This window comes from Macaca mulatta, chromosome 7 (assembly GCF_049350105.2).
Source record: "Macaca mulatta isolate MMU2019108-1 chromosome 7, T2T-MMU8v2.0, whole genome shotgun sequence".
Lineage (NCBI taxonomy): Eukaryota > Metazoa > Chordata > Mammalia > Primates > Cercopithecidae > Macaca > Macaca mulatta.
In genome coordinates this window covers 41,581,309-41,604,824 of record NC_133412.1, presented here as the reverse complement: position 1 = coordinate 41,604,824, position 23,516 = coordinate 41,581,309, and the positions used below count along the sequence as shown (strand labels likewise).

The 23,516-nt window shown below is 39.6% G+C and overlaps 1 protein-coding gene across 11 annotated transcripts in view; it reads left to right on the top strand.

Annotated features, from left to right (window-relative positions):
- Positions 1 to 23,516, top strand: part of CSNK1G1 (casein kinase 1 gamma 1) — a 224,109-nt gene that overhangs the window by 137,943 nt on the left and 62,650 nt on the right. The gene's annotated exons all lie outside the window — the stretch shown is intronic.

The following is a 23,516-nucleotide window of genomic DNA, read 5'->3' as shown; positions in this document are numbered from 1 at the left end:
TCCCCTCTTCTTTCTTTCTTTCTTTCTTTCTTTCTTTCTTTCTTTCTTTCTTTCTTTCTTTCTTTCTTTCTTTCTTTCTTTCTTTCATAACAGGGTCTCCTCTTCTCCTTTCCTTTCCTTTTTCCTTTTTCCTTTTTTCATTTTTCCCCTTTCCTTTCCTTTTCCTTTTTCCTTTCCTTTTCTTTTCTTTCTACAGGGTCTCACTCCCATCGCCCAGGCTGGAGTGCAGTGGCAGGATCACAGCTCACTGCAGCCTTGACCTCCTAGGCTCAAGCAGTTCTCCTGCCTCAGCCTCCTGAGTAGGTGGGACTGTAGGCATGCACCACCACACCAGGCTAATTTTCTGTACTTTTAGTAGAGATGGGGTTTTGCCGTGTTGCCCAGGTTGGTCTTGAACTCTTGGACTCAAGTGATCCTCCTGCCTTTAGCCTCCCAAAATGCTGGGATTACAGGCATGAGCCATCATACCATTGGTTTCTATTTCACGTAACCCTATTGAAGGTACTACTGAAGGAATTTGAGTTCTACTTCCTAAAATATTTAGAATTATATGAGTCATTGTGTGTTATTCAAGTTTTATTATACCCTGACTATAGCAATAATCAGCTATAGTCATAACCCAGAGAGCACACAATGGACTTGTCTTCCACTGAACTTAGTATGAGTTCTTGCTCACAGTAGCCTCTCAGTATATATTTGTTAATTGATTGGAGTGTTTTTGGCATAAGATTTAAGACTGGCAACTGAGACCACAGGATGTATACATAACTTGAGGCTTATCTTCCCAGATGCCCCAGAACTACATTTTAATTGTTGTTCCTCTTATATTCCTGGTTTCATAATGTTGTTAAGTTATTCCAGGTTTCATAAATTTTAGGGAAAAGACTGTCACAGCCCACTTATGATAAGCATGTTTGTGTATGTCTCATAAATCTAAGGGTCGGGTAAAAACATGCTGAATCCAGTCCAACTTTGAAGTTTAAGTGGGGAAGTGAACAGGCCAGTTTTCAGGATTTCCTCTGTAAGCCCTTTCAAATAGATCCACCAAATCAGACCAATCTTCCCTTTTCAATATAGAGCCAAAAAATCTAATGAATTTGTTGGGTAGGAATAACATCTGTGCTGCTGGGTTGGTACTCCCCCCAAATACAGAAAATTGCAAGCCCTTGAAGTTTTAGCATTCTCTGTGCACTTAAAACAAGGAATAAATAGGGAGAGCATTAGGGAAAGGTGACTATACAAATTGCCTTTCACTTAAGCAGCAAGGAAAAACTGGAATCTCTGAGACGGATACATCCATCATTGTCATGAGTGGGAATAGGAGGGCTCTGTTGTACTGGTTAGGCCAGCTGTTGACTCATAGTCAGGTAGGCTGGCCGTTGTTAGTCTGTCTCCCTGTACCTTTTCTAACAAACATGTAAAGATCACAAAGCCTTCTAGGTCTTATATGCAGTTCAGTGGTGATTACTGGCCTCTATTCTGCTTCTTGAGATCACCCACTACTCTTAAAAGAGCTGTGGTGGACATCATCTTAATATCCTTGCCTGCAACTAACAAGGTAGCTACAGACTTTTCCAAGATAGGAAGAGCTTTAGTTATCTGTTTCAAATCCCCTCGATACCCCTACCTCCTAGTGTAAGAATTGCTTTCAGGATTGTCTTAATAGTCACCTAAATCTGCTTGACTACTTTCTTCTAGTCATAGAGTTTACCACTCTTCAGGCTAATTTAATGTGGGAAAGTCCAATGTATTTGAAGTCCTTCATATTAGGCCCAAATTTGCCATTTATTTATTTATTTTATTATTATTATTATTATTTTTAAATTTAGATGGAGTCTTGCTCTGTCACCAGGCTGGAGTGCAGTGGCACGATCTTGGCTCATTACAACTTCCGCCTTCCAGGTTCAAGTGATTCCCCTGCTTCAGTCTCCCGAGTAGGTGGGGCTATAGGCATGTGCCACCATGCCCGGGTAATTTTTTTTTTTTTTTTTGAGACAGAGTCTCACTCTGTCGATCAGGCTGGAGTGCAGTGGCATGATCTTGGCTCACTGCAAGCCCCGCCTCCCAGGTTCGTGCCATTCTCCTGCCTCAGCCTTCCGAGTAGCTGGGATTACAGGCGCCCGCCACCATGCCCAGCTAGTTGTTTTTTTTTTTTTGTATTTTTAGTAGAGACAGGTTTTCACTGTGTTAGCCAGGATGGTCTCGATCTCCTGACCTCGTGATCCTCCTGCCTTGGTTGGCCTCCCAAAGTGCTCGGATTACAGGCGTGAGCCACCACTCCTGGCCAATTTTTTGTATTATTTTAGTAGAGACGGGTTTTTACCATGTTAGTCAGGATGGTCTTGATCTCCTGACCTCGTGATCCACCCATCTTGGCCTCTCAAATTGCTGGGATTATAGGTATGAGCCACCGCGCCTGGCCAAATTTGCCTTTTTTTTATTTCTATGAAACACCGTTGGGGCTTTTTTTTTTTTTTTTTTTCTACCAGCTGAGAGACATTTGTCACAGTTGTTATACATTGTCCTCTCTACCATCCACCTCTAAGTCTTCTTTTAAGCCAGGTATCCACCTTTTTACATAACATGGTTTACACAGATACTTCAGTATCGGTGCTCCACTAGCAAGCATGGGCACATACATATTCAATATGGCTAGTTTTTTGATGCTCCTCTTGAGTGAGCCTCTTAAAATAGCACAAGTAACTGTAGACATGGAGACAGTGGGATTACTATCCTCCTTGATCTGGACACATTTCTTTTAATTACACTTTCTTTTTCTTCCCTCAGCTTTATTCAGGTAGAATTGATAAAAATTGTATATTTTAAGATGTACAGCATGATTTTTGATATACATTATGAAGTGATAACCACATACAGTAGTTTTTTAGCAGCCATTTCACATAGTTGACTTTTGTGCTTTTATGGAATTGTACTCAGCTAAAACCTATAAATCTTTTTTTAAAAACATAACTGCCATCAATCAAGGCTTTCTGAACTTTATAGTTATAGAATTGATTTTGAGCTCCTAAACCTCTGAAATGTCATTTTATTTTATCCCATTATTACCTCACTGGGATGGAGATAGATAGATGTCTATATCTATATACAGATGTGTGTGTGTGTGTATGTGTGTGTGTGTGTGTATATATATATATATATATATATTTTTTTTTTTTTTTTTTATGAAATAGAATCTCGCTCTGTCGCCAGGCTGGAGTGCAGTGGCGCGATCTCGGCTCACTACAATCTTTGCCTCCCGGGTTCAAGCAATTCTTCTGTCTCAGCCTCCCAAGTAGCTGGGATTACAGGCACACACCACCACACCCAGCTAGTTTTTTTTGTATTTTTAGTAGAGACGGGGTTTCACCATGTTGGCCAGGATGGTCTTGATCTCCTGACCTTGTGATCCACCTGCCTTGGCCTCTCTAAGTGCTGGGATTACAGACGTGAGCCACCGTGCCTGGCCATATTTTTAATTTTATTTTTTCCAGAGTCCAGATGAGGAAGAACATTGGGATATTTTTAAAATCATGATTATATTATCCTATTGATGATTATGCATTGACTTTTTTTTTATTGTAATTGCATATTGGTTCCACTCTCTCCCACTCCCCGCCATAAGATTATAAGCTCCTTGAAAACAAGGCTTGGCCGGGCGTGGTGGCTCAAGCCTGTAATTCCAGCACTTTGGGAGGCCAAGACGGGCGGATCACGAGGTCAGGAGATCGAGACCATCCTGGCTAACATGGTGAAACCCCGTCTCTACTAAAAAATACAAAAAACTAGCCGGGGGAGGTGGTGGGCGCCTGTAGTCCCTGCTACTCCGGAGGCTGAGGCAGGAGAATGGCCTAAACCTGGGAGGCGGAGCTTTCAGTGAGCTGAGATCCAGCCACTGCACTCCAGCCTGGGCGACAGAGCGAGACTCTGTCTCAAAAAAAAAAAAAAAAAAAAGAAAAAAAGAAAACAAGGCTTGTGTCTTCTTTACCCTTGTATCTCAAGTGTATCTTAAGGCCCAGTGTGATGTCATTCTGTCACATAGTAAGCAGTCAGTAAGTAGTTCAGTGGCAGAAAGAAGTTAGGAAGATTTAATAAGCTTGCCTTTTTAGATTTTTACCAATGTTATTAATGAAAATATTCATTGTGATGGTCAAAAAAGGAAATTTATTTTGAAAGAAGATCAATTGACAAGAAAATAGACAAGATTTCACCATGTCTCATTGTAAATGTGAGCATGAACACCAGAGGTTGTTTCTCACTTACAGGCACAGCATTCTTCCCCCTATTTTTTTCAGAGTAAGTTCTCAGCTGCAAGTATGACTCATTGGTAGTTAATATTTGAGCAGCCAGCATACATATGCCACTCTTTTCATTACCAAGGTGATGTTGTAGCATTGTAAATAAACAACCTTTTGTGCCAAAGCCACACAAAGACCACAGTAACATAATTAGTATTTTTACTCACTAGTATTTTGTCTGTAATTGTTCATTACTGTCCTATAAATTATAAAATACTTGGATTTCCTGACAAGGAAGACTTAAACAGAAAGCCCTTTGTGACTTAGGTTTGTTCGGTGAATTAATCATTGCTTATAAAATAAATGTATGAAATTATTTGGGAGAAATGATTGATTATGAATTTAAAGAATACCTGTTGCTGTGATATCCAGAGCTTGAGACATTAATTTCCAAAAATAGGCACTTTTTTGTTGTCCTGAGACTATGACCATTTTCTTCAGCACCCAACTCTTAATCATTATCTTGGCCTTTTGGACCCCAGTTTCACCTTGACCACCTGATCTAGAAATTCATACCAGTTCTCTAATTATGTAGAGGTAGAACAAAAATGACAGCACGGGATAATTGTGAATGTGGTTCTGGTTGGAGGTCTTCCACATTGTCTCTGCTTTTCCTTGTGTGACCGCTAACTCTTTCCCTTCCATTCCACTTTGTTTTCTACTGACTGGTTGCACTTTTCAAGCTTCATTTGTTGATTATCGTTTTACCACCAGTATTTTCAAGACTTAATGCTTAAAAATTGATATCTCCAAGATAATCAAGAAAGTAAAGGGGACCGTGAAAACCTTGAAACTGAGAATAAGCATTTTATCTTCCTGTTAGCTATCATTTTTTCATTTCTTATAGAAACCAAATTGTAAAATCTTATAACTATTTTTCTTATTTTCTTCAATCATTGTTATGTTAATTATATTATAGTCACCGTAGGCAAGTTTTAATTTCATTTTCTTATTATGGGAATTATTTTAGGTTTCAGTATTCCCTTAGGGTCTTTTACTTAGGAAGGTACATACATTGTCAAGTAAAAAATTTCCCAGTCCACAAATCTGTTGTCCAGCATAGCTGTCACTTTTGCTTGTATTCTAGCACACAGGAACAAGATTTGGTGGATGAGAGGTTTGGGGCAGAGATATGAAAGAGCCTGTGGCCGAAACAGATCTGTATTAGGAAGAGTGACAGTATGAGAATGACTCCATAGCTAGGTATGGGCTGACCACATGACAACATCCTGGTGTATGTTCGGTAATTGAATAGAAGATGAATAAGCCAGAAGCAAGCATGCAGTTGAAGTGGGAGGAAAAAGAGAGGGAGGGGAATGAGTCAGCAAAGACAGGAGCAAATGAAAGAGGATTGAGGCTTTAGAGGGTAGGTAAATGTCAGGAAAATAGGATTCTTTGCAGTAAATGACAGGAAAATGGGGGTCTCTGACATAGCCTGAAATTTTTAAGTCTGGGCTGCCATATCTGGGCTTTCCAGCAGCTATTGTGATCTAGTGACTCTTCTGCTTTCACTGTCTTATAAAGGAGAAGCTAATCCTCAAATTAAAAAATGACAAGATTCCCTAACCCCCCGCTTTTTTTTTTTAAGGAAACAGATTTCTTGCTCTGATTCTGAGGCTAGAGTGTGGTGGTGCAATTTTAGCTCGCTGCAGCCTCAAATTCTTGGGCTCTAGTGATCCTCCTACCTCAGCCTCCCAAGTAGCTGGGACTATAGGCGCATGACACCATAACTGGCTGATAGTTTTAGTTTTTTGTAGGGACGGAGTCTCATTATGTTGACCAGGCTGGTCTTGAACTCTTGGCCCCAGGTGATCCTCTCGCCTTGGCTGCCCAAAGTGCTGGGCATGAACCACTCTGTCTAGCCTTAACAAGACCATAATTGAAACTTCACCAATGCAGTAGTCAAAACAAAATTTTATGGGCAGAGAAAGCCGATGACCTTGTTAAATACCTAGAAAGCAGTTCAATTTTTTTTTTTTTTTTTTTTTTTTGAGACAGAGTCTCGCTCTGTCGCTCAGGCTGGAGTGCAGTGTCAGGATCTCAGCTCACTGCAAGCTCCGCCTCCCGGGTTCACGCCATTCTCCTGCCTCAGCCTCCCGTGTAGCTGGGACTACAGGCGCCCGCCACTTCGGCCGGCTAGGTTTTTTTTTTGTATTTTTTAGTAGAGACGGGGTTTCACCAGGTTAGCCAGGATGGTCTCGATCTCCTGGCCTCGTGATCCGCCCGTCTCGGCCTCTCAAAGTGCTGGGATTACAGGCTTGAGCCACCGCGCCTGGCCGGCAGTTCATTTTTAAAATTGGTACATAATAACACCTATTTATGGGATGTATGTGATATTTTGATACATGTATACCTATGTGTAATTATCAAGTCAGGGTGGTTAAGATATGCATTACCTCAAACATTTACCATTTCTTTGTGTTGAGAACATTTCAAATTTGCTCTTCTGGCTATTTTGAAATATACAATAAATTATTGTTAACTATAGTCACTCTGCTGTGCTGTCAACACTAGAATTTATTGCTTCTAATTGTATGTTTGTACCCCTTAACCAAATTCTCTTCATCTTCCACACACCCAAACGTTCCCAGCCTCTGGTAACCATCATTCTATATATCAACTTTTTAAGTTTTCACATGAGCAAGAACATGTGATATTTATCTTTCCCTGCCTAGCTTATTTCACTTATCATAAAGGCCACCAGTTCCATCTGTGTTGCTGCAAATGACAGAATTTCATTCTTTTTTTTTTTTCCTTGTTGTGGAGCACAGGGTCTCGCTATACTGCCCAGTCAGGTCCCAAACTCCTGGGCTCAAACTATCCTCCCGCCTCTGCCTCCCTGAGAGCTGGGATTACAGGCATGAATTTCATTCTTTTTTATGGGTGAACAGTATTTCCTTATGTATATGTACCACATTTTCTTTATCCTTTCATCTGTTAATGGACACTTAGGTTAATTGCATATCTTTGCTATTATGAATAGTGCTGTAATAAACATGGATGTACACATATGTTTTTGATAAACTGATTTGATAATGACTATGAAGATCATTTGCCCATTTTTAAGTCAGATTATTATTGGTACTGTTTTTTGCTATTGAGTTGTTTGAATTGCATATCTATCCTGGCTGTTAATTAATCCCTTATTAGATACATGGTTTGCATATATTATATTTTCTTTTGTTCTACTGGTTGTCTCTTCACTCAGTTGTTTCCTTTGCTGTGCAGAAGCTTCTTAGCTTGATGAAATTCCATTTGTCTATTTTTACTTCTGTTGCCTGTGTTTTTGAGGTCTTACCTGAAAGATTTTTGCCCAGACCAATGTCATGAAGCATTTCCCCAGTGTTTTCTTCTAGTAGTTTCATAGTTTCAGGTCTTACATCTAAGTCTTTAATCCACTTCAATTTGATTTTTTTTTGTATAGTTAGAGATAGGGGTCTAGTTTCATTTTTCTAAACAGACCATCCTTTCCCTACTGAATATTCTTGGCACTTTTGTTGAAAATTAGCTGGTTCTAAATACATGGGTTTATTTCTGAGTTCTCTCCTCTCTTCCCTTGGTCTGTTTGTCTATTTATGCCAGTGACATGCTGTTTGGTTACTGTAGCTTTGTGTAGTATATTTTGACATCAAGTAGTGCGTGATTAGTGGGTGATGCCTCCAGCTGTGTTCTTTCTTTTTTTTTCCTCCCTTGAGACAGAGTCTTACTGTGTTACCCAAGTTGTAGTGCAGTGGTGTGATCACAGCTCACTACAACTTCAGTCTCCCAGGCTGAGGTGATCCTCCCACCTCAGCCTCCCTCACCATGCCCGGCTAATTTTTTTGTAGAGGCAGGGTTTCACCATGTTACACAGGCAGGCATCAAACTCCTGGACTCCAGTGATCCACCTGCCTCAGCCTCCCAAAGTGCTGGGATTACAGGTGTGAGCCATTATGCCTGGCCTTGCTTTGTTCTTTTTGCTTAGGATTGCTTTGGCTATTCAGAGTCTTCTGTGATTTCATAAGAGTTTTAGGATTGTTTTTTCTATTTCTGTGAAGAATGTTATTGGTATTCTGATACGGATTGTGTTGAAGCTATATATTGCTTTTGGTATTATGAATATTTTTACAGTATTCTTCCAATCTATGAATAAGGGATGTCTCCCCCCAGCCCACACTCTTTTTTTTTTTTTTTTAATTTTTCAGTTTCCTTCACCAGTGTTTTATAGTTTCCCTCGTAGAGATCTTTCATATCATTGGTTGAATTTATTCCTAGGTATTTTTTTTTTTTTGTAGCTATTGTAAATGGAATTTTTTCTTGATTTTTTTTCCACTAGTTTGTTATTGGTATGTGGAGATGCTACTAATTTATTTATTTTTTATTTTATTTTTATTTTTTGAGATAGAGTCTCACTCTGTCGCCCAGGCTGGAGTGCAGTGGCGCGATTTTGGCTCACTGCAACCTCTGCCTCCCAGGTTCAAGCAATTCTCCTGCCTCAGCCTCCCAAGTAGCTGGCATTACAGGTGCCCACCACCATGCCTGTCTAATTTTTGTATTTTTAGTAGAGACAGGGTTTCACCATGTTGGCCAGGCTGTTTTCAAATTCCTGACCTCAGGTGATCCACCCGCCTAGGCCTCCCAAAGTGCTAGGATTGCAGGCATGAGCCAGTATGCCTGGCCTATTTATTTATTTTTTTGAAACAGGATCTCACTCAGTCACCCAGGCTGGAGTGCAGTGGTGTATGATCTCGGCTTACTGCAACCTCCACTTCTCAGGCTCAAGTGATCCTTCTGCCTCAGCCTTCTGAGTAGCTGGGACTACAGGCACATGGCTAATAATTTTTGTATGTTGCTTTTGTATCTTGCAACTTTACTAAATTTTTTAATTCATTTAAGGAATTTTTTGGTGGCGGTTTTAGGATTTTCCACATATACAATCATGTCATTTTCATATAGGGACAATTTGACTTCCTCCTTTTCAGTTTGGATACCCTTTATGTCTTTTTCTTGCCTGTTTGCTCTGGATAGTACTTCTAGTACTACGTTGAATTAGAGTGGTAAGAGTGGGCATTGTCTTGTTCCAATTTTTTTAGGAGAAATTCAGCTTTTCCGTGTTTGGAATGATGTTAGCTGTATTTGTCCTATATGACCTTTGTGGTATTGAGTTATGTTCCTTCAGTACCTAGTTTGTTGAGGGTTTTTGTTTTGTTTTGTTTTGTTTGAGATGGAGTCTTGCTCTGTCTCGCAGGCTAGAGTGCAGTGGCGCAATCTCGGCTCACTGCAACCTCTGCCTCCCTGGTTCAAGCGATTCTCCTGGCTCAGCCTTCCAGGTATCTGGGATTACAGGCACATGCTGCCACACCTAGCTAATTTTTGTATTTTTAGTTGAGATGAGGTTTCACCATGTTGGCCAGGATGGTCTCAATTTCTTGACCTCGTGATCCTCCCTCCTTAGCTTCCCAAAGTGCTGGGATTACAGGCGAGAGCCACCGCGCCCAGCCGAGGATTTTTTTTTTAATCATGAAAGGATGTTGAATTGTATCAGATGCCTTTTCTGTGTCTATTGAGATGATCATATGGTTTTGTCCATTATTCTATTCATGAGATATATCACATGTATTAATTTATGTATGTTGAATCTTTCTCGCATCCCTGGAATAAATCCCACTTGATCATGGTGAATTATCTTTTTTATACATCGTTGGATTTGATTTGCTAGTATTTTGTTAAGGATTTTTGCATCTGTGTTCATGAGGAATATTGCTGCGTAGTTTTATTGTTGTGTCCCGGTCTGGTTTTGGCATCAGGGTAATCCTGGACTCAGAATGAGTTTGGAAGAATTTTCTCCTTTTCACTTCTCTGGAAGTGTTTTAGAAGAATTTATATTAGTTCTTTATATAAATCTGGTAGAATTCAGTAGTGAAGCTGTATTAGGCCATTCTTGCATTGCTATGAGGAAATACCTGAGACTGTATAAATTATAAAGAAAAGAGGTTTAATTGGCTCATGGTTCTGCAGGCTGTACAGGAATGTGGAATCAGGCATCTGCTTGGCTTCTGATGAGGCTTCAGAAAGCTTACAGTCATGGCAGAAGGCAGAGTGAGGACTGGTACATCACAATACAAAAGCAGGAACAAGAGCAACTGGGGTAGGGGGGGAAGTGCCACACCCTTTTAAACGACCAGATCTCATGAGAAGTCACTTATCATGAAGACAGCACTGGCATGATTCAAACACTTCCCACCAGGCCCCACCTTCAGCATTGGAGTTTACAATTCCACATGAAATTTGAGCAGGGGCAAATATTTGAACTATATCAGAAGCCATCAGGTTCTGGCCTTTCCTTTGATGGAAGAAGTTTTATTACTGCTTCAGTCTTATTACTTATAATTAGTTCAGGTTTTCTGTTTCTTCATGGTTCTATTTTGGTTGGTGGTGTATGTCCATGAGTTTATCCATTTCCATTAGATTTTCCAGTTTGTTAGCCTATAGTTGTTCATAATAGTCTCTAATGATTCTTTGTATTTCTGTGGTATCAGTTGTAATGTCTCCTTTTTCGTTTCTGATTTCATTTATTTGGATCTTCTCATTTTTTTTCTTGGTTAGTCTAGCTAATGGTTTGTTGGTTTTGTCTGTCTGTTTTTTAAAAAACCAACTTTTTGTTTCATTGATCTGTTGCAACTTTTGGTCTTAATTTTGTTGATTTCTGCTCATTATTATTTCTTTCCTTCTACTGAATTTGGACTTGTTTTTTTTTTTCTTTTCTGGTTTCTTGATATGCATCATTAGGTTGTTTATTTGAAATCTCTACTTTTTTGATGTGTTTATGGCTATACCCCATAGGCTGTAGTATGGTGTTTCTATTTTCAGTTGTTTTAAGAAATTTTAAATTTTTCTTCTTGATTTCTTCATTGACACCATATTTAGGAGCATGTTGTTGAATTTCCATGTGTTTATACAGTTTCTAAAGTTCCTCTTGTTATTGATCTCTAGTTTTATTCCCTTATGGTCAGAAAAGATATTTGATATACCATTTATATTAAACTTGTTGAAACTTGTTTTGAGGCCTAACATGTTGCCTGTCCTGGAGAATATTCCATGTGCTGATGAAAAGAATGTACTCTGAAGCTGTTGGATGAAACGTTTTGTAAATGTCTGTTAGGTCTATTTGGTCTAAAGTCATGTTTAAATCCAGTGCTGCTTTGTTGATTTTCTGTCTAGGTGATCTATCCAGTGCTGAGAATGGGATGTTGAAGCCCCCAACAATTATCGTATTGGAATCTAGCTTTCCCATTAGATCCAATAATATTTTATCTTTCTGAGTGTTCTGACGTTGAGCACACATATATTTACAATTGGTTATATCCTATTGCTGAATTGTTCTCTTTATCATTATATAATTACCTTCTTTGTCCCTTTTTACAGCTTTGACTTAAGATCTTTTGATATATCTACTCCTCCTTGCTTTTGGTTTCCATTTGTGTAGAATATCTTTTTCCATCCCTTCATTTTTAGCCTGTATATAACTTTATAGGTGAAGTGAGTTTCTTGTAAGCAGCATATAGTTGGGTCAGGGTTTTTTATCTGTTCATCCAGTCTGCATCTTGTAAATGGGGGAATATAATCGGTTTATATTCAAGGCTGTTTTTCATAGGTGAGGAATTACTCCTCTCATTTTGTTAATCTTTTTCTGGTTGCTTTATATGTTCTTTGTTCCTCTCTTCTCTTACTGTTAACCATCACAACTTGGTGGTTTTCTGTAGTGATATGATTTGATTCTTTTTCTCCTTTGTGTATCTGCTTTATCAGTGAGTTTTATAGATTTACCTGTTTTTATGATGGTAATTATCATCTTTTGACCTCCAGATGCAGGTTTCTCTTGAGCATTTCTTGTAAGGCCAGTCTAGTGGTGAAAAATTTCCTCAGTTTTTGCTTGTCTGGGAAAGACTTTATTGCTCTCTCATTTCTGAAGGATAGCTTTGCTATATATAGTATTTTTGGCTGACGGTTTTTTTTTTCCTTTCCATTACTTTGCACATATCATTTCATTCTCTCCTGGCCTGTAAGGTTTCCACTGAGAAATATGCTGTTATTCCCTTATAATTTTCTTGACTCTTTTTTCTTGCTATTTTTAGAGTACTCTCTTTTTTTTTTTTTTTTTTGAGACGGAGTCTCGCTGTGTCTCCCAGGCTGGAGTGCAGTGGCGTGATCTCGGCTCACTGCAAGCTCCGCCTCCCAGGTTCACGCCATTCTCCCGCCTCAGCCTCCCAAGTAGCTGAGACTACAGGCGCCCGCCACCACGCCCAGCTAGTTTTTTGTATTTTTAGTAGAGACGGGGTTTCACCATGTTAGCCAGGATAGTCTCGATCTCCTGACCTCGTGATCCACCCGCCTCGGCCTCCCAAAGTGCTGGGATTACAGGCTTGAGCCACCGCGCCCGGCCTAGAGTACTCTCTTTGTGTTTGACTTTTCATAATTTAGGACTATAATATAAAGTGGACCTTTCTGGGTTAAATATATTTGGGAACCTTTGAGCTCCCTGGACCTGGATGTTCCTCTCTCTCCTCATATATGAAAAGTTTTCAGTTGTTATTTCATTAAATAGGTTTTCTATGCCTTTTTTCATCTCTTCTTCTGGAAATCATATAATATGCATATTTGTTCACTTAATGGTGTCCCCATAAGTCTTGCAAGCTTTCTTCACTCTTTTTCATTATTTTTGTGTTGTTTTATTTTGTTTTTGGAGACAAGAGTCTTGCTCTGTCGCCCAGATTGGGGTGCAGTGGCACAATCTCAGCTCACTGCAGTCTCCACCTCCGGGGTTCCAGCTATTCTCCTGCCTCAACCTCCCGGGTGGCTGGGATTACAGGCATGCGCCACCATGCCTGGCTAATTTTTGTATTTTTAGTAGAGACAAGGTTTTACCATGTTAACCAGGCTGGTCTTGAACTCCTGACCTCAAGTGATCCACCTGCCTCAGCCTCCCAGAGTGCTAGGATTATAGGAATGAACCACTGTGCCCAGCCTTATTTTGTTTTGTTCTGTTAACTGAGTAGTTTTAAATGGCCTGTCATCAAGTTCAGAGACTTCCTTCTGCTTAAGTCTGCTGTTGAAACTTTCTGTTGTACTTTTTATTTAATTCATCAAATTCTTCAGCTGTGGGATATCTGTTTGGTTCTTTTTTATATCTGTCTCGTTGTTGAATTTCTTGTTTATATCATGAATTATTTGTCTGGTTTTGTTGACTCACCTGTCTGTATTTTCTGGTATCTTATTAAGCTTCCTTAAGATTATTATTTTAGGCCAGGCATGGGTGACTTACACCTGTTATCCCATCACTTTGGGAGGCCAAGGCAGGTGGATCGCTTGAGCTCAGGAGTTTGAGATCAGCCTAGGGAACATAGCAAGACCCCATCTCTACGAAAAAGACAAAAAAATTAGCCAGGTGTGGTGATATGCACCCTATAGTCCCAGCTACTTGTGGGGCTGAGGCAAGAGGATTGCTTGAGTCCAGGAAGTTGAGGTTGCAGTGAGCCATGTTTGTGCCACTACACTCCAGCCTGAACAACGGAGTGAGATCCTGTCTCAAAGAAAAGCCATACAACAACAACAAAAAAGATCATTGAGTTCCTTTTCCAGCAGTTTTAAAATTTCTTTTTATTAGGGTCTATTACTAAAGAGCTGTTATGTTTCTTTGGTGGTGTCATATTTCTTGCTTTTTCATGTTTCTATACCACTGTGTTGATGTTTGTGCATCTAACGGAACAGTCTAAGTCAGTTAAACTTTCTAGACTGACTTTGATAGACAAAGACTTTCTTAAACTTTCTAGACTGACTTTGATAGACAAAGACTTTCACCTGCAGTTGGGTCTTAGTGTGCCAGTTGGGAAGAGTGTGATGAATCTGTGTGCAGGTAGGTTTAGTGATACAGTCTCTGTGCAACTTCTTTGGCATTAAACATCAGGAATAAGTGTGTATGCCTTAGTGGGCTAGGGTATAGAATTTTTTGGTAGTGATGGCAGTAGGTTGTTAATATCCTTGTTGAAAAAGACTTTTGGGTCCTCCTGTTCTCATTTTCCCAACAATGGGGAGACTGTTGGAATCTGACATAGCCTACAAGCAGCTGTGAGACTAGGATCCTAGGCTCAGGGTCTTGAGGTACCTTTAGCAGCCCAGATCCAGGGGGTTGGGTTCCAGCTGTGAATCTCTATCCCTGGGGCACAGAGCACAGCCCTGGCCCAACTCCAGGGAAAAAAAGGGTGCTCCTGGAGGTTTGAATTCAGAATACAGGCCATAGCTGTAATTCAGAAGCCCAAGTCGGTAGGTCTCAGTCTAGTAGGCTCTTTATGTGGTTATTTCTTTTTTTCCCATTTTTGAGCACAGGAACTTTAGTGACTTACTTAGCGTCACACAGTAAGCAAACCTGCACTAGGAATGTGGTTTGTGTGTTTTTTTTTTTCATACATACATACATAGTTTTTTTTTTTTTTTTTTTTTTTTTTTTTTTTTTTTTAAGGGACAGGGTCTTGCTCTGTCACCCAGGCTGGAGTGTAGTAGCACAATCATAGCTTACTGCAGCCTCAAACTCCTGGGCTCAAGGGATCCTCTCACTTCAGCCTCCCAAGTAGAGTAGCTGGGAATACAGGTGCACACTACCATGCCTTCCTAACTTTTTATTTTTTGTAGGGATAGGGTCTTGCTTTGTTGCCCAGTCTCTGTTTTTGTACAGATTTTTTTATGTGCATATATACCGACATACCCAGCCGATTCCTAGAGCCATCCATGCATTATCCCTTACCTAATTTTAAAACAGTGGCAGAAGACAGTCATAAAAGCTTTTAACTGGGGCAAAGATTGGAAATTTCCCCCAGTGAAAGAGCAGGACTTCCTGTTTCACGTTACGCCCCCTAATTTTGTGACTCAGAAGGCTACCTTTGTTACTTCCAAAACCTTTTATGGCCTTGAGCTTTTTAGATTTTGAAATTTTTTTCCCACAGTAAATCAATCATGTTGAATGTATGTGCCATGTATACAACTGAGAAGCTTAGAGCTCCTGTATTCAAACTGTTTCACCCACCGAAACCTTTGTGCTGTGAATAAAGTAAGTGTTAATAGAGCTTATCAGAGTTTACAATTTTGAAGTTGCTTGGAGGGAATGGTTTTGTATGCCCTCATAAAAGACAAGCAGTGCTGGTTGGTACCACAAAAGACCTTTGAATCTAGGCAACTGTAAATTAACAGGAGCGTGGTTCCATTTCAACAGAGCAATTAACTATAAATCTGAAGAAGTCATAAGAAAGTGTAATATTGATAAGACCCTTTTATAATGTTGTGAACATCCTTAGAAGTACATTATAAATAAGCTGAGCAACACAGGAAACAGAACACAAGAATTCAAGAGTACAAACTTCTGAAGATATACTGGAAAAAATGGGAATTTTACTTAAAGAGGACTCCTTTAACATAGGTAGTTGTGAACAAGGAACATGCCTCAACTTAGTTGTCCCCTAGGAGTGCTTAAGGAACTTAGAAGAAACCTTTTGATCTTCATTTGGGTAGAAAGTTTACATAACCTGGGAAGAAAGGATGAAATAGTGAACTTGGCAAAAGAGAGTAAAATTTGGATCTTTTCTTGCCATGTATAAATTTTTCAGAGATCTCTTTGCCAGAGGTATTACATATATTCCTAAATTCAGGGAAAAGTTATTTTGTCTTCCTGTTTTATTTGTACAAATTTTGAGGATACATGTGCAATTTTGTTACATGCATATATTGCACAGTGGTCAAGTCAGGGTTTTTAGGGTATTCATCACCCAAATAACATACATTGTGTACCCACCAACCAATTTCTCATCTTCCTTCCGCCTCCCACCCCCTCACCATTCCAAGTTTCCATTCTCTATAATTCCACTCTGAACATCCATGTAAACATATTTACATGGATTTTTTAGCACTCACTTATGAGTGAGATCATACGGTATTTGTCTTTTTGTGCCTGGTTTGTTTTAACTTAGGTTCCATCCTTGTTGCTACAGATGACAGGATCTCACACTTTTTGTGGCTGGATAGTACTCTATTGTATATGTATACCACATTTTCTTTATCCATTCATCCATTGATGGACACTTAGGTTAATTCCGTATCTTTGCTGTTGTGCATAGTGCTGTGAAAAATACATGAGTACAGATATCTTTTTGATATATTGATTTATTTTCCTTTGAGTAGATACCCAGTACTGGGATTGCTAGATCCAATAGTAGTTCTATTTTTAGTTCTTTGGAAAATCTCCATATTGTCTTCCATAGAGACTGTACTAATTTACATTCCCACCAACAGTGTAAAAGAGTTCCCGGCCGGGCACGGTGGCTCAAGCCTGTAATCCCAGCACTTTGGGAGGCCGAGACGGGCAGATCACGAGGTCAGGAGATCGAGACCATCCTGGTGAACACGGTGAAACCCCGTCTTTACTAAAAAATACAAAAAACTAGCCGGGCGAGGTGGCAGGCGCCTGTAGTCCCAGCTACTCGAGAGGCTGAGGCCGGAGAATGGCGTGAACCCGGGAGGCGGAGCTTGCAGTGAGCCGAGATCTGGCCACTGCACTCCAGCCTGGGCGACAGAGCGAGACTCTGTCTCAAAAAAAAAAAAAAAAAGAGTTCGCTTTCTCTGCATCCTTGCTAACATCTGTTATTTTCTTAATTTAATAGTAGCTGTTCTGACTGCAGTAAGATGATATGTCATTGTGGTTTTGATTTGCATTTCTTTAATGAGTACTAATGTTGAACATTTTTAAATAACCTCTTGACCATGTGTGTCTTCTTTTGAAAAATGTCTATTAATGTTCTTTTCCCACTTTTAAATGGGATTATTTGTGGCAGCTTTTGTTATTTTAGTTCCTTGTATATTCTGGTTATTAGTCCCCTGTCAGATGGATAGTTGCAGTTATTTTCTCCCATTCAACAGGTTATCTCCTCTACCTGTTGATTATTTCTTTTGCTGTGGAAAAGTATGAATGGATAGCCTTGCAATTACATTTTGAGGACTGAAGATTTAGACATTGTCATCTCCAATTCTAGATAGTGTGAATAAGTGGAGATAACCATGAATTGAAGTGAGAAAAAGTTTAGCTCAAGTTTTCCTCACTGTTTTGTTTTCTTTTCTTTTTCTTTTTCTTTTTTTTTTTTTTTTTTTTGAGATGGAGTCTTGCTCCGTTGCCCAGGCTGGAGTGTGGTGGCGCGATCTCAGCTCACTGCCATCTCTGCCTCCCAGGTTCAAGCGATTCTCCTGCCTCAGCCTCCCGAGTAGTTGGCATTACAGGCGTGTGCCACCACACCCAGCTAATTTTGTTGACATAACGTATTTCCAGGACCATGTTAGCTGTTTACCTGTTTTCTACCTGTTACTTTCCCTGTGGATAGAGTCTGTACCTTATTTATCTTTTTTCTCTTTCTTCCCTTAACTGTCTAGTGTACATGGTATTTAAGAAATGTTTGATATTTATTAAATACATGGTATTATTAAGAAATGTTTGATATACCATCTTGTACATGGTATTTAAGAAATGTTTGATATACAGAAAATAAATATTATACAATACAAATGAGTTCAATGTTTGAATCTTTCTCAGTCACCTCTCTTGGAGTTGCACAATCATTACCAAATATGTTCTCATTAACACAGTCCTTAAGTTACCGTCTACTCAGGAGTTTAACTTCTACCTTGCAGGGAAGATAATCCAGAACCCCCTTTCCTTTACCCAAAAACTTTTTGTGGCTTTTTAAAATTTTAGACTCTTTCTGCTTCTGCTATATTTCTACAGAAGAGATTTAATCTACATATATTTTGTTGATTTATAAAGCCCAATGAGGCTTTTTTCCTTTTCAGTGTCCTTGGAAATACTGAGGCATCACTCTGGTTTGCCATGATTTCTCAGACACCCACTTTGGGGATGAAATTTCATTTTACTGATACATGTGTTAAATTGCCAGAAACATTTTATCTCACGTTTGGATGCTTTTCAAGTTATCTATTGTGTGAAGCAAGCCAATAAAAAATGTTGGTTTAAGAGGAGGTAGAGCAGTTATATATGTTCTTAGTCAACACTGTTTTGATTGCAAATAACAGCATCTATTTAAATTAGCTTAAACTCAAAAAGAGGATTTACTGGAAGACCAGCAGGATATGTCATGAAACCAAGAAAGGAAATATACAGGCCTATCTAGGGATTAGAACAAAGCACTTGGAGAATCTCTAGGAACCAGGACAACTACTCTTGGTCCCTGGCTTTCTTTTCAACTCTTCCTGTCTCTGACACTTTTTTTGACCCTCCTTCTGCTTAGGGCTGTAAAATCTCTTGCCTCAGCTTGCGTCTACCAGCATCATTTTCTCTACATTACCAGCCTTCTCTGCTTCTTATATTTTGTGGGAAAAGGCCTCCTGCACAGCCCTTCTCCTCAATTTAAGCCCTAGCAGAGATTGAGTAGAGCCCATATGTCACAACTGCAAATTCCTGAGAAAAAGACTGGCTGACCCATCTTGGGTCAGCTTTTCAATCCTGGTCCAGGTAGCTTACTTGTGGGTACAGAACCACTTGGGCCCCACCACTCAAGAGAGAGCAGATTCTCTAAGAATGGGGTTTAAGAGCTGGGAGAAAAATAATTGACAATACAACAAGGAAATGGAGAGCTTATAGACCATGCTTTTCTTTCTCTTCTTGTAACACTTGCTAAATAGCAAGCCATTTTGCCTTGAGATATTTTAACATCTTGAGATTGTCATAGTAGGGAGTAGAAACTGAGAGCTAGTGTGTGGTCCTGGCATAGGGCAATGAGTACTCCCGGAAAGAGAACTACACCTTTCGCAATGTATTGTACTCACCACCTTTTGTGGGAAAATAATCATTTTGGGAGAAAAACCTGCTTTAAGCCTCTGTTAAGAGAGACAGCCCCTCTCATACTTTGAGGGGGTCTGGAATGATGAGTTGAGGTTTAAAGCAATATCTGCCTAACTTTTATGCCCTGAGGACCTGCTCCTCTCTGTGTGAGTGGCCTATTTGAAGTAAGTAAATATTAGGGCAACAGCAGCCTAATTTTATTGTATTTTATATTTTATTTTTTATAATATTTTATATTTATTTTAACAGCCTCATGTTAAAAACAAAAAGTTAACAATCCTATTCACTGGGTAAAGGGTGAGGTGGGTGTTTGAAAATATCTGAGCAGCACTAATGTCACAGTTGTTCCTCTTAGGGAGCAGAACTTAAATATAAAAGTGTGCCTGATTTGGTGGGTTAGTAGCAAGAACCTGATCAGTATATGAAAAGCAGCTCTATCTTATGGAACAAATGTCAGATGAGGAAAAGTGTGGTGTGGTTGTCTTTTCCTTTGAGAGAGGAAGCGGGAGGGAGAAAGAGATTTCAAATCTACCTACATTGTCAGGAAATATTTTGAAAGGATATTTAAACGCTTCCATTGATGTTGCATCTTAAGTCTAGTCTGTGGCAAATGCTTAATTTTGTGAAGAAAAAATAGGAAGAGTTGTTTCATTTACTGGGCTTGGAAAGGTATAATTCACATACTCAGTACTAATAATTTCTAGTCTTAAATGGAGCTTAAATAGTGATACTATGAATTTCCATCTCTTCTTCCAAGGGTGAAATATCAGGACCTTAGCCTTTAGCTACACTAGTTTGCAAAAAACAAGAACAAAACCCTGATATTTCTGATGCCCGACTTCTGGACCAGGACAAATTCTCCAGTTGTGTGTCCTTTTTAATTTCCGTAAAGTTTTAGGACATTTCTGATACTATGGCTAACAGTGTACCCTACTGTGTGATGAAATATAAGCAAGAGATATTCATATACAATGCTGTAAGAGACTTGCTTATCTGTTAGAGCCAGACTTCCTGTGGTCCTTCCCTGCCCCTTGAAATTCTCAAATAGCTCTAAATCACCTGAGCTACACAGAGTAATTGCCTTTAATTACATTTACAAAATTTTAGAGAATTTTGCACTGGGGAAGGGAAAATGTAAAAAAAAAAAGGGTGGGGGGGAGAGATTCCGTCCTTTTCCCTCCTGCAAAAGAAAAACACTTCTATTTTACACATTCTGGACCAATAATTTCCTTAATTGCAAATAGACTGTTGTGAGTTTATTATAGAAATTGTTTGACTTCATACATCCCACAGTAACACAAAGTACTGACACCTTTTCAGTGCATCCTTTTGCAAAGTGCAGAACTGCTTGAGGTTATTTGCTTGGTGTGAAGGTAGAATTACCTTCACATTACCTTCACTTTAGCTACTTAGATTTTGTTTTATTTTAAAGGGTTTCATGAAAAATAGAAGGTAAGGTTCTAGAAATACACCCATGTAACTTACATATAAGTGAACTGGACTGAAGAGTTGTGATTAGTTACAGGGAATCGATATAGTGCTTATGCAGGCAGAGGTTTGAAAAAGGTGGATCACTAAAAGCTGTCAGTGGGAGCTTGCTTGGAAATAGACACAGACCCTGAAGGTTCTGGTGCTATTTTCTCCCTTTAATTCTAGGTCGTATTTTGACATTTTTTGGGTCTTTACTCATATCTCTCTTACTGTATACCTGTATGTTTCTCTTCCATCTGTATTCTCACAGCCATTTTTCTGGCATTGAGTAGGGCTTTTAGTGGCTGCCCTTAGAGAATGCTTATTAAGGAGGTCAAAGAAAAGGAAGTCTAAGTCTAAAATAAGGACTAGAAGTAAGCTCGGTGACCCCCAAAGGACTGACCAGAGCCGTTAGTCACTCTTCCTCCTAGCTCATAGTATGTCAAGGTTAATCATTTAGAAGGGAGTTAACATTTAGCATTCCCAAAGCTGTGGAGTACTGTGGAAAGAAGAAGGTGAGTCATTGAAGACAATTATTCCTATGATTATGAGAAGGCAGAAGTATGTATCTACTGTCTTATATTAAAACTTAACTAGTTCCTTTCCAGTATCTGTCAGTGTCATTGGTAAGAAAATCAGATTTCCTTAAGTTCTATTAACAAACTATTTAAAGATAGATAACTCCGTGTGCCTACTATCATAATAGTAATCTAGTTGCTAGCTAAGCCCTTTTATATTTGTAGAATATAAGTAATTTTAAGTGTGCTTGGAACAAAAGCCAATAAAAAGATCAATTTTTAACATTTGTGACCAATTATATTGTCATTTTCTTTCTACAAAAATAATTTATATTCCACCCACTAAAAGAAGAGTTTGTCAGCTCTGCACGATTCTGCATTCTTGTGCTTTCAGCAGTCTAACACACTTTTAACATTTTTCTGCATTGTCCTTTCTTTATACTTCATACTGCCTTAAGGCCAGCCTGTAGGTAATCTCTTCTACATTAGTGATAATGCAAGGAGATGACATTTTCACTAACAAAACACTACACATCACTGTGTTTATAGCTAGCACTATGCTGGGTAATTTGAGGGCCAAAGAATTACGAATAAGATGATCTCTGTCCTTCAGGACAGTAGAGTGTCATTGGATGGAAAATGTAATATTTACTGAGCTTACAGTATGTTCATGGTGGGACAGTAAGGTTAATGGTATTACAATAATGGTAAGTAACTGTAACACAAGCTAAAACAGTAGAACGTTATACATATATTTTAAGATACATATAAAATGAGGAAGTTCTGAAAGAAAAAAATGGTTTCTAATTTGGGGAAAGAGAAAAGGTTTTATAGCGAGAGTGGCATGTATGGGGCTGAGCTTTAAAAAGGGACTATGATTTATTTGGACATATAAAAATGGAAGAGTAAGGAAAGCTTTCCAAGTACAAAAAATAAACCAAGGCCCAGAGGCTGCTATGTCTCTGTTCATGCATTTATTAAAGAGATGTTCTTTAGCATCCCACTTGGGTTAAGTACTATTCTAAGCTAAGTCTTAGGGATACAATAGTGAACAAGACAGGCACAGCTCCTTATATGTATTTTATATATATACACACACACACATATACGTGTATATATATAAAAGAGCAAGACCTCATCTCCAAATACACACACACACACACACACATATATCTATTTGGAGATGAGGTCTTGCTCTATCACCTAGGCTGAAGTGCAGTGGTGTCGTCACAGCTCACTGCAGCCTCAACCTCCTGGGCTCAAGAGATTCTCCCACCCCAGCTTCCTGAGTAGCTGGGACTATAGGCATGCATCACATGCCCAACTGATTTTTTATTTTTTGTAAACATGGGGTCTCCCCATGTTGCCCAGGCTAGTCTCAAACTTTTCCCTCAAGCAGTCCTCCTGCCTCAGCCTCCCAAAGTGCTGAGATTACAGGTGTGAGCCACCGTGCCCAGGCTTAATTAATATTCTAAAAGGAGTATTATTTATTTTTTTGAGACGGATTCTCGCTCTGTCACCCAGGCTGGAGTGCAGTGGCGCGATCTCGGCTCTTTGCAAGCTCTACCTCCTAGGTTCACGCCATTCTCCTGCCTCAGCCTCCCAAGTAGTTGGGACTACAGGCACCCACCACCACGCCCTGCTAATTTTTTTGTATGAGACTGGGTTTCACCGTGTTAGCCAGGATGGTCTTGATCTTCTGACCTTGTGATCCACCTGCCTCGGCCTCCCAAAGTGCTGGGATTGCAGGTGTAAGCCACTGTGCCCAGCTGCCATTTTATTTTTAAATACCCCCACAGACCTGAGTACTCAAGTAATGGGGACTGTAGTGCTAAATTTTGAAAATAGGCCCAGGCCTAGAGTCAGAATAGGGACCAAAGAAGATTTAGAACTCTGGCAGTTTGGGGAGGGTGAGGTGGGGAGAACTGCTCGAGCCCAGGAGTTCAAGACCTACCTGGGCAACCTAGTGGGACTCTGTCTCAACAAAAAATTAAAAATTAGCTAGGGGTGGTGTCACACATCTGTAAGTCCCAGCCACTTGGGAGGCTGAGGTGGGAATATTGCTTGAGCCTGGAAAGTCAAGGCTGCTGAGAGCCATGATCTGTGCCACTGCACTCTAGCCTGGGTAATAGAGTGAGACCCTGATTTAAAAAAACAAAAACCCAAACTGGCAATTTGGCACATTATGCTAAAATGTTAACTATGCAAGCATTTGACTCAGCATTTCCTCTTTAAGAAATTAACATTCAAGATATGTTTATGGGGCCAGGCATGGTGGCTCACACCTATAATCCCAGCACTTTGGGAGGCCGAGGAGGGCAGATCACCTGAGGTGAAACATGGTGAAACCCTGTCTCTACTAAA